Here is a 10,212-nt window from a genome sequence, read left to right on the forward strand (position 1 = left end):
TATATGTTTGTATATTTGTAAATATTGGATTCACTCCTACACTAATTAATCGGTAATAATGAATTTAATTTATGTATATATGATTATATATGTCTATGTATTGGATTCATTCCTAAACCAATTAACCGATCATTATTAACTGTAGAGATGTGTATATTATTATATATTCTACTATTGGATTCACTCCTAAACTGATTAATCGACATTATGAATTTTCATTATGTGTATATGTTTATATATTTCTACGTATTACATTCACTTTCAAACTAGTTAACCGATCATTATGAATTTTTAGGATGTATATATATATAATTCACTCTTAAACTAATTAACCGATCATTATGAATTTAAATTATGTGTATATGATTCAATATTTTTGTGTCTTGCATCCACTCCGAAACTAATAGATTATTATGAAGTGTATGTAATGCATATGGTTGTATATCTCAATATATGCCATATTCCAAAAATCGCATACATTGGTCACTTACTTTGTCAATGTAGTTATGTGTACAAGGCATTCTATCCAAGTAATAAGGTACCTGTACAATATAGTACTCCTAAGAAAAACTTATGTAAAATCATCGAGTAATGTCATGTTTAAATTAGAAATAAGATACTTGCACAGCATCCTACCCCCAAAATAAGGTACTTGTGCAGTATAGTAATCACATGATAAAACAAAAATATCCCACCTGTGACGTACATAAGTTAATAAAACCGTAAACCCCGTTAACTAATCGAGTAGTATGACTTCCAAAGAAATATAATGTGCTTCATCACTATAACACACAGATTAAAAACCAAATTCGTACCCCTGACGTACAGAAAATTAAGCACAACAGAAAATTCCATAAAGTGGTGAATGCTTTTATTTTTAAATTAGAAAGAAAAGAAATTAGGTACTTGTGTGGTATTATACCGAATGAATAGGGTACTGTTACAGTAAAGTACCCATATGGAAAACAAAGGAAAGTTGACTTATGACGCACATAACATTAATCAAAACCGAAAATCATGTAATATATTCGAGTTGTATGACATTTATATAATAAATAATGAGATTCTTTACTACAGCACTCTGATGTAAAAACAATCAAACTCTCACCTGTGACGCATGGAAAGTTAACACAACAGAAAATTATGTAAAATTATCGAACAGTTTCATCTATATCTTAGAAATGACGTACTTGTACATTATCCTACCCAAGAAATAAGGTGCTTTTGCAGTATAGTACTCATATGAGAAACCAAAGAAAATTGTACCTGTGACGTGCATAAAAGTTATTTAAACCGTAAATAATGTAATATATTCGGTTAGTATGATTTTAAATGAAAAATAAGGTTCTTATTCACTATAGAACTCTGATGTAAAAACAAACTCTTGCCTGTGACATACAGAAAGGTGTGCACAAGAGGAAACTGTATTTTTTTAAAATATATATTGCACATTACCCGCTCTAGATAAGGAAATTGTTTTCCATATACGAGCTGTAAATTTCCTGTCCTAGGAAAAGTAAAATTATTTCATACATATATTACCCGCCTTAGGAGAGGTAAAATGTTCTTTTGCTTCAGATGGCATATACATAGACATACAAAAGTCTTCTATCCTAAGAATAATAGGTATGTTCAAAATTTTTTCTCATTGTCTTATGCAGTCCCGAGCAACGCTGAGTGGTCTTACTAGTAACTCTTAAAACTGTATAATGTTGAACAAAATATTCTCTAATATGAGAATGCAAACTGGAAGCGAATACTTGCATACATAAAACGTGCTACCCTACACACGTCATTGAATTTCCTCACCGAGAAACGATTATTGATGTAAAGTTCAGCAAATATTATATATAACTTTAATATACACATTTTGTAGATTGCATCTTTCTATGCTTAATGTTGTGAGTTCGTGTAAATAAGTATATGAGTAAACAACCTAAGCAAATCACACAACGCAAATTATTGGATGGTTATTTGCAACACACTAAAAATATTTGGATTGATGTTAGAAATATATAAGGAGCAGGTTCATGATTATAACAAGCACCGCATTAGTATGAGCATTATTTTTGTAAGCTGGTCATTATTTGGGGGGTATAACACATAACCATTTGGGGGGTATAACACATAACCATTTTGACCGTATGAGGCCAAGTGAAACAAACGACCACCATGCTTTTTAGCCTCGAGTATCCAAGAAAAAAAAACCAAAGCTAAGTAAAAATTCCTAACTGTTCGCATATAATTTAAAGCTAATATTCTTTCCATTTTCAGGCATATTGTAACCGATAACTTTTCTTCACTTAAATAGACTATTTCGCCGCTTACAATGCCATGTCACTTAATTAATAAGTCAATGCTATAGTAAAGACAAACTCGGTAAAAAAAGAAATTATGCTAAGTTATTTAGAGGACATGAAAACCTTATTTAAATATCATTTCCACCGTGTTATAAATCTAGACTTATTGCATGTTCAATTATTGCATATATTAAAAAAAAAACCTATAAATAATTAGATTTATTGAATTAAACTTAAAACTTTATGATTCTCAATTTATTGTTGGTTTTCCTTCACGACGGTTAAAACTTATTTCAACGAATCCTTACGCACCGTAAGTTTATTATTTAAATTCTTTCCTAAAGCTGTACTTTTCAACTGCACATTTCCTTTTCAGTTTTTTCCGCTTTTCACCTTGTACGTTACTTATGCCATTACTTTTACGTTATATCTATTAATATTTTATTTCCATCATATTTGTTTGAAACGCGTATTCAATTGTTAACATTAATACCCCTAAAAACGATACACATGTAAAGAAATATGTCGCGCCGCCAACTGGAACACTTTTCACTAAGTGACCCCCCTCCCTCTAAATCAGCCCACACCGTCTCCCTAATTAGATAGCATCTTGGTACCACAAGTGCCATTTGACCGTATGAGGCCAAGTGAAACAAACGACCACCATGCTTTTTAGCCTCGAGTATCCAAGAAAAAAAAACCAAAGCTAAGTAAAAATTCCTAACTGTTCGCATATAATTTAAAGCTAATATTCTTTCCATTTTCAGGCATATTGTAACCGATAACTTTTCTTCACTTAAATAGACTATTTCGCCGCTTACAATGCCATGTCACTTAATTAATAAGTCAATGCTATAGTAAAGACAAACTCGGTAAAAAAAGAAATTATGCTAAGTTATTTAGAGGACATGAAAACTTTATTTAAGTACGATACTTAATATAATCAGCCATCGAAAAAAAAAAAAAAAAAAAAAATTATTTATTTATTTATTTTTTTTTTTTTTTAAGAAAAAAATAAAAAATAAAAAGTTAATAAACATCAGTGACCCCCCCCCCTTGCTTGTACACTGCCATTTCCTTTCCGGATCCCTGCTCCGAACTTATGCTCGTGATCCATCATCTCATCTGAAGATGAGGGGCTCTTATGCCTTACACAACAATTTATCAGTCTATACTATTGTCTATAAACTGATATCATCAACAATTAGATAAGCTGTTTTTAAATTTCCCCTCTTGACAAAATTGCAAACCGGAATGCAAACGGATTTTCCTTTGCGTTAGAGGATTGAACTGAAGCAGTATACTTAATATGTACAATACGTGCGTACTAAACTAAACCACCTTTGTTACCTATATAAAATCGCCTATACTGAATCCTCATCGGCTCAAAGCTCTCTGTATCCCCAGACTCTTAATTTCTCAAAGCTTATATCACCAAGACATCCTTCTTAATTGATACAAGAATCCTCCTGAGCAGTTCAACATCCAGTGATCATATATCCAATCCTCATGAAACTGCTTATATCACCCTGAATATTACCTTAAATCTTTATTCTATCCCTAAGCAAAGTAGAACACCTAATAACACTCTAGTCAACTACTTTTAAAATTAGAAAAACCCAGTTTCAATATTAGAAGTACATCGTCCCTCACCTTGACTACGGACTTTTGCAATAAGTCATGAAACTATTGTACCTAAAATTCCTCTCCAAACTACAAAATACTGCTGCTTGTATACTAAGCAAGTACCTCCTATAGATACTTTACCTCCAAGATGACTGCCTTGTCTGTTTTGCATGACAAACCTTATTATTTTTTACTTAAATTCTCTTTCTCCTGATCACTAACAAATCAAATCTGCTCTACTTCCTAAGTTGACACTAAACAAATCCGTCTCCCGTAACTTAGATGGGTCCTTGCTCTCCGCCCTTGACCTTAACAAACTCGCAAATCGATACCCATTAACACCTAAAATTTCCTAGGCATGCTCCCGATTATAACTCCCAACCCATAACCAAGCTTCTAAGTAAATACTTACTAGCCTTAGTCCAATACATTGACTTAAAGTAATCTATAATGAACAGTAACCGTTAATATCACTTTATTAAGAGATAGTATTGCAATAATTATTACACAAACTAAACCGGTACTCATTGAAATAAAAACTTCCGGATATTAAGAGAAAGGCGAAGTCATTCTCCTTAGTTGTAGTCTAAAGGCAACTTACTCAAATTGTCTAAAATTCCATGCATTCGTATACAATACTACTTATCCATCCATCTATACTTTTACTATACTTACAGAATATGCAATAACCTATATCTATCAGGTATAACTGTACTCCATTTCAAATGTTCTCTTGTCTCTATACTGAACATATCTAATCTTTCAGTCTTACTAAATGTCCGGTTTGGGCACCAAATCAGAATTTCTAATAGAAAGTAGATCATACTCTAGCACTTTATCCTAATTCCTAAACCTACTAAACCATATCTAACCATACATTCCTAAACCTACTAAACCATATCTAACCATACATTGCTAAACTTACAAAACTATATCTAACCATACATCAACTCGACTCTCTCGATCCAATACTGTAGCAAATTTAACTGCTTCCACTGCATGAATTTTTACGTATGCCCTCTCTCAGTATAAATGAAAATGGACAGCATAATAATGCCCTTTTTAAACCACACTTGAGGAGTGAAAATCTTCTGTAGAAGCTAACCTAAATGCCCGATTTTCCAGGAGATATTAACCTAAATAACCAATAAATATTAACTACCCATGCGGGGTCGCAGAAATACCTGGATTAGGACCCAGGCGCGGGGCGAACCCCCTCGGAGCTGATGGACCCGTAGGTCTTCCCAGGCCATCCGTCTAGGAGAAGGAAAACTCTGAAACTAAACCTAGGGGAGGGAGGCCTCTTCAGTCCTGGACGACAACCTTCCTAGAGCTGGTGACTCAAACAAATCACCGGTTGGCAAACCTAAACTGCTTAAGGAGGAGATAGACTCTGTCTATCGCTCGGCTTTCATACTCCTTCTTTGCCTATTGGCCAGGCGTAGAGGTACTATCTCAGGGACTCGCTTGAATCACCCAGTGGTTGACCTTGTTTCCTGACTAGGGTAATGAACGCCGCTTTTCCCCACTCCTGCCACATCCCATCCCCCTAAACTGGACACAGTGGGGTGCTTCAGTGCCATATATGTCAGTGCAGTTGGACTGGGCTGGCTTTGCCTAATGGATTGAGGGTACCGGATTGACAGTTCCTGGCTGCTGTTTCCGACTGATAGTACAGGAGCCCTAACTCTTTGGTAGCGCTTAGAGCGGCTGCTCCATCAACAGTTGTAAAATATCGGGATGTTTGTAGTGCCATGTCGCGCATGGAAAGGGACCCTGCACTCATCCCCGGTGGGCTTTCCCGAGGCCACAATCCTGTGGGTGAGGACAGCTGATGGTCTACTTGTATTGCATGTCTGCTATTCTGTACAACTACTTGTCCAGCACCCCCTCACTCATCCACCCTAACTGAAACTTTTAAATAAAATAAAATGAAATGACAGCTCAAGCAAAAGTTACGTTTAAACCAGGACAAAACTCAAAGAAAACCAACCTGCCTCCTCCCTTGAGGCTTGCATTTACTAATATCCGCGGGCTTAGAACTAACTTAGATGATGTTGAGTCATTTCTCCTTGTAAACACCCCGGATATCTTAGCATTAAGTGAAACTAACCTTCACTCCTCCATACCCTCTAACCACTTTAACATGCCTGGTTATCTCCCACTCTACCGTAAGGACTCGGACAGACATATGCATGGACTTGGAGTCTATATTCGAAACACCCTCCCCCTAACTAGAGAAATAAAACTAGAATCAGAGGGCCAGGCCTTTATGTGCTTCAGACTAAATATGCAACACAATATTAGCTACTTATATTTTCTCTACCGCTCTCCCTCAAACCAAGACTGTACCCTAATAAACAAAGTCTCAGACAGCATAGATATAGCACTCTCCCTCGATACTAGCGCACAAATACATGTATTTGGTGACTTCAATGTCCACCACAGTAACTGGCTAGGATTCTCAAATCACACAGACGTAGCTGGTAGCGCCACATATAGCTTCTCTATATCTCATTCCCTATCTCAGATGGTTACATTTCCGACACGTTTCCCAGACCAGCACGATCAACATGCCTCACTTCTAGATCTCTTTCTGACAACAGTTCCCAATGACTGTACAACAAATGCCCATAGCCCACTCGGGAATGCTGATCACGCTGTGATAATGGTAGAAATCAGCCTAAATTCTCGCCCTAAAACTGAAGACCCACTACTCAAAACAACGAGGTATTACAAAAAGGCTGATTGGGAAGCCATCAGGGAGCTCATCAGAGATGCCCCATGGCAAAATATATTTACTCTTCCAGCGGAACAGTGTGCAAATGAGACAACTGAATGGTTCAAAACTGCTATTGAAGCACATGTTCCCGCACGGAAATACTATAGCAAGCCCCACTCCCCCCAATGGTTTACTTCTGCTTGTGCAGCTGCCATTTGTCAAAGGCAGCATGCGTTCCGCAGATTCAACCGACATAAGTCCAGCTCAAATAAACAGAAGTTTATAGAAGCTAGAAATAATTGTAAGAGAGTGATAGACACAGCTAAGTCAGATTACTCTGAAACCACCAGAAAGCGCATCGAAGCACAGAAATTAGGAACCCGGGATTTTTGGAAAATCTACAACAGCGTAGTTAATAATGGACAGTCAATTATTCCCCCACTAACAAACAATCATGAGGTTGCTTGCACGGCAACTGACAAGGCTAATCTGCTTGCCAGTCGGTTTGCCTCAAACTCCACACTGAACTCGGTACACCACTCACTCCCTGATTTTCCTCTGCGAACAGACGCCACACTTGACGACTTGAAAATCACCCCTTCTCAGGTACATGCTATTATAAAAAACCTAGACACCTCTAAAGCATGTGGACCAGATCTCATCCCGGCTGTGCTATTAAAAAAATGCTCTGCCGAGGTTGCTCCAGTTCTGTCCAAACTTTACAATAAATGCCTTAACGAATCTTGTTTTCCCGACTGCTGGAAAACCGCCTCTGTGGTACCAGTCTTCAAGAATTCTGGTGAAAGAACTGACCCACTAAATTATCGCCCCATTAGCCTCCTCCCGCTTTTCGCCAAAATATTTGAGTCCTTAGTTAATAAAGCCCTAGTCCAGCACCTAACAGCTGCTAAACTCTTGACTGACAAACAATATGGATTCAGGCAAGCCCGTTCAACAGCAGATATCTTAACTGTAGTTTCTGAACGTATATACCGTTCATTGGATAAAACAGGGGAGGGTAGAGCGGTGGCCCTTGATATATCTAAGGCTTTTGACAGGGTATGGCACGATGGTCTTCTAAGGAAAATTAGATCATATGGAATCACTGGAAGAATTCATAACGTAATTAAATCCTTCTTAAGTAATAGAAAAATCAAAGTTGTCCTCGACGGACGTACATCCAAACAATATGACATAAATGCGGGAGTGCCTCAGGGGTCTATCCTTGGACCTCTATTGTTCCTGATATTCATAAACGACCTCCCTGATAATATTGTTTCGGAGATGGGTATATTTGCCGATGACACCACTCTCTATAACAGATATGAGGGGAAAACAAATGAACACATATCCAAGAAAATGGCAGAAACACTAGAGGATGACCTCCAATCCGTAGTGGAATGGGGACAAAAATGGTTGGTCTCATTCAATGCTGCTAAGACTAAGCTTGTTTCCTTCAATAACTACAAGAAACCTTCTCTACCACCAATAGCAATGGCCAAGAACACATTGCCTGAAAGTACTTCTTTTAAACTCCTCGGCCTAACGTTTACAGGGAATATGAACTGGAATAGATACATTGAGAGCATTGCCAAGGCTGCTGCAAGGAAGGTTGGCTCCCTCTACCGTGCTAGAAAACTACTTACGCCTGCCAGTATCCTATACCTCTATAAGGCAACCATTCGCCCATGTATGGAGTACTGTTGTCACATCTGGGCTGGTGCATCTGCTGCTTGTCTCTCGCTCCTGGACAGGGTTCAAAAAAGAGTCGCAAACCTGATAGGTCCTGAACTGTCATCTGGGCTTCAACCTCTGTCCCATCGACGAGATGTTGCATCCCTCTGCCTGTTCTACAAATACTTTAATGGTGAATGCTCTGACGAACTGCAAACACTTGTACCTCCCCGACGTAACTACCCCCGACAAACCCGACAAGCTACTAAGTCTCATCCCTTTACAGTGGAGATCCCTAGGTGCAAGAAAACCTTTTACTCCAATAGTTTCTTCCCCAGAACTGCGGGTCTTTGGAACTCCCTTCCGGGATTCTGCTTTCCCAACTGCAATGATATGCAGAAGTTCAAGTGTAATGTTAACAAACATCTTTCTACTCTTCTCCCTTCATAATGACCCCGCTAATTAATTCCCTAATAGTAGCCCCCTGCTTCAAAGTGGCACTGTGCCTTGTTTGGGGTGAAAATTGAATAAAAAAAAAAAAAAAAAAAAAAAAAAAAAGTTAAATAGCGTGAAATAATATCTATTCGGATGTAGTACATATGTCATTTTTTGTTTTGTTTAATTTAAAAGGGGGCGAGATCTGCGTCCAATTTCGCTTCAGAAAAATCTAAAAGTTTCACGATTGAAGCGCGTGAGCACAACCGTTCTATAAATCCATTAAAATTAAAATACAAGGTTTACTCTTGACTATGGCGGATACATTTATTTTCACACACTATTGTGCAATCTCGAGTTCTATTTGGTTGATATAATTTCTCTAAAAATGTACACGGATCCTTAACCTGTTATGTAATGCGCTTTCAGCTATAGTATACTATTGCGATGCCCCTTATTTTTTTAAGTTTCATATTCTAATCAGGGTTCACAGTATAATATTTATCTTTTGTCATAAACATGATCAGCAACTTGCTTTAGATTTCAAATACGGTGTTAAACCTCCAAATTAGGAAATGTAGTGATCGTAATCTTAGGCATACCAGAGAGGAAACTGTGTCGATATCCGAAAAAATTAGTTTTGGTTCCTATGTATATGTTCCATGATAATAAGACGGACATAACAACTATATATATATATATATATATATATATATATATATATATATATATATATATATATAAGTAGACTGGCTTTAAACAGATGAAATCAATTCTGGAGTGTGTAATTTATTATGAGCAATAGATTATGCTAGTGTGAGAGAACAGAGAAAAATATTAATCGATATAGATATGAAAAATTGAAGTGTTTATGTTTCCTCAAAGTTTAAATATCGAAAATAGCATTTGATATCAAATGTTACATCTGTTATGCACCTAACGTTTTTACATGTAGTTAAATCAACAAACTCTGCCTGTGAAGTTTTGATAAACATTATATGTATTTAATGTTAGACATATATTATATGAGATAACTGAGTTATAAATTGTGTGGAAAAGTCTATTCTAGCTCCCTTAGGTAAGAACAAGACAAAGTAAAGAAAATAATACTACATTTACTTAAATAAAACACGGACTTAAGATGTAAAAACCACAAGGAAATATGTTTTAACTGATGTAGCTTACAATAGATTTTGAAATTACACTAATATTTTTTTAAGGTTTCTGATACATTGTGTGTCTTCGCCTTTAACAGTAATTATTTAAAAATAAAATGCCGTGTCGGTACGTACTAGTTACAGAAATAAAACACAGGCACTGGAGTTAGTAAATAACCGAGATTTTTTATCAAATGACCTAAAAGAAATGTGTGAATATCTGGGGAAATTGTTGCGGAAAGCCTATTACACAAATTTCTTTGTTTACATTAAAAAAAAAAGTAATGTCTTTCTTTGA

This window comes from Euprymna scolopes, chromosome 12, assembly GCF_053919585.1.
Source record: "Euprymna scolopes isolate OS-2025 chromosome 12, ASM5391958v1, whole genome shotgun sequence".
NCBI classification, from domain to species: Eukaryota; Metazoa; Mollusca; class Cephalopoda; order Sepiida; family Sepiolidae; genus Euprymna; species Euprymna scolopes.